The sequence below is a fragment of the Vicia villosa genome, linkage group LG5 (assembly GCF_029867415.1).
Source record: "Vicia villosa cultivar HV-30 ecotype Madison, WI linkage group LG5, Vvil1.0, whole genome shotgun sequence".
NCBI lineage: Eukaryota > Viridiplantae > Streptophyta > Magnoliopsida > Fabales > Fabaceae > Vicia > Vicia villosa.
The window spans coordinates 106409481-106411744 of NC_081184.1; the positions used below are offsets into that span (position 1 = coordinate 106409481).

At 27.7% G+C, this 2264-nt stretch overlaps 1 long non-coding RNA gene across 1 annotated transcript; it reads right to left on the reverse strand.

The window, feature by feature from the left end:
* Positions 1–1267: 1267 nt before the first annotated feature.
* On the reverse strand, positions 1268–1837 carry LOC131606989 (uncharacterized). Its single transcript, XR_009285149.1, has 2 exons — positions 1637–1837; positions 1268–1546 (listed from the first exon to the last, which is right to left on the reverse strand). It is a non-coding gene; the product is annotated as an uncharacterized LOC131606989 (long non-coding RNA).
* Between the last annotated feature and the right edge of the window lie 427 nt (positions 1838–2264).

The following is a 2264-nucleotide window of genomic DNA, read 5'->3' on the forward strand; positions in this document are numbered from 1 at the left end:
GCCAAGCTATGGAAGAGAGGTGCCACGAGAATCAATACGTTACTGCAAGACTCAACGAAGTGACCCAAACTGCCATAGCCATTGGGAAGTTTCTCACCCATGTGCCCCTCTAAGGACACGTGGTCAACTGCCCTCCGGAAGAACCAGTCTTCCAACATCCGCAAGTCGCGGGGAAGTTGACCTAGGACAAAGATCACGCTTTGATCTTCCCATACTCACGTAGGATCCTGGAAGTCTCCTATTTTGAGCCGAAGAATCCTGCCCAAATAGAGACCTTGGCCCAGCGCTGGGGGAACTATAAATACCCTCTTTCACAAGAGGGTCAGATATTCTAATCACTCTCTAACTCAGTACTTGCATTCTTTCACTATGAACCTTACTTTGACATCGGAGTACCTTGTAGGTACACTCCCATACATCAAATGCAGAAGCCTAAGTGTTGCAAACCACTAAAGATTATTCTGATTCCGATAAGATCGAATAGTAAAAATAAATAACAGAGATTATTTTTTGGGGGTTCAAATCCTCCGCAAATATATTAATAAAACTATCCAAAAGGGAAGTTTGACATAAGAAACCTATATTAAAGGCTCTCACAATAGAAAGCGCCGTAAGAAATAAAAAACTTTTGTCTCAACTATTAATTGTACTATAAATATTATAGTTAGACTAAACTTTATTGCTTGCTTATTTGTTTAATAGAGTGAATATTATTTAATAGAGTAATAGTAATATGCTTAGTAATAATATTTTTAACTTGTACTATTATCACTCTATAAAATAAATAAATAGTAAAATTTAAGTCTAACTATAATTAATTATATTTTGAATACATAATAAATTTAGAATAAAAATAATTAATTAATTTATATAATCATAATGTATTTATTTATTAAATTAATTTATTATAATTATGCAATGACAAGTTTAACTTTTTTTCTAGAATTAAGAAAATATCTTATAATTGTATAATTATGCAATGACAAGTTGTTTGTGATATTTTGTAAGAGAAAACTAAAGTGAGAATACTAGTATAATATTATAAATTGTAAAAGTAAAAAATATTATGACATGAAATCAAACTGTATGCTTTGAAATAACATAATTATGGACGATGTTAATGAGTGCCTCAGGGACATTGGTTAAAATTTTAAAATGATATATTTTGTTTATTAAATATTTGTATTAAATGTAAAAAAATTAAAATAATTAATTTTTCTAAGAAATAAAAAGTATGTTTTTTTTGAAAATATTTTTATTCAGTGCATTGGAAGTTTAAATTATTGATTTAATTAAATAATATTTTTTTATATTTGAAATTCTTAATCAGTGTCCTTGGGACACTCGTTAACATAACCACATAATTATAATAATTTTAACAATAATAGCACAATTTAGTTTTAAACTTAATTATTACTCCGATATTCAATACATTATTTACTTAATTATGACGGTATCTCGTACTCACAATAATTATCAATACATTTCATAACCGGTGGCAAAAATGCATCTGGACAATCATCGTCCTTCTCACAGGGCAATCGAGCTGCATTTAAAAAAATAGTGTTACTAAAAGATGAAATATGCATTAAATTATGAATTAAAAAAAATTGAAAATAGTGTGAAAAATAACAACTTCTGCTTGTTATGATAAGAAATAGAGAAAGAAAGATGATCAAAGCATAAACAAACGTGAGAAGTTGAGCCATAATTTCCTACTTTGCATGTAATACTTATTAAATTTTGATTATTTTATAAGTAATAATTTTATTTTTTTTGTTAACTTCAACAAAATATATTTTGACACTAAAGAGTTGTAAGAAGTCATTTATAATTGAAATTAATATTAAATGTCTCTAATCACCTTTAGTTCACTTATATGATCATTTGAATTAAGTAAAGATCTCTCATGAAATATATATATTTTTATTTATATTTTAACCTTTCATAAAATATAGGGGTAAAATCTAAAATAACTAAAATGAATCATAATAAATATTCAATTTTAAATAAGGTAACAAAGAGAAAGAGGTGAGGCACATTTAAGTTTTAACTTTAAATAAGAAGTATCCACTATATTTGTTGTCAAGGATTTTATATGGGATAAACCACCTCATAAAATATATAACATTGTTAGTATTGAAGAGTAATTCAATATTTAGAAGATAAACATCAGAAGTTCTGATGTGGGCTGATCTTCTGATGGTTACTCAAAAGATAGTGTTGACCAGAAGATGTTACCTTATGGGTCCCATTAGCTTAGT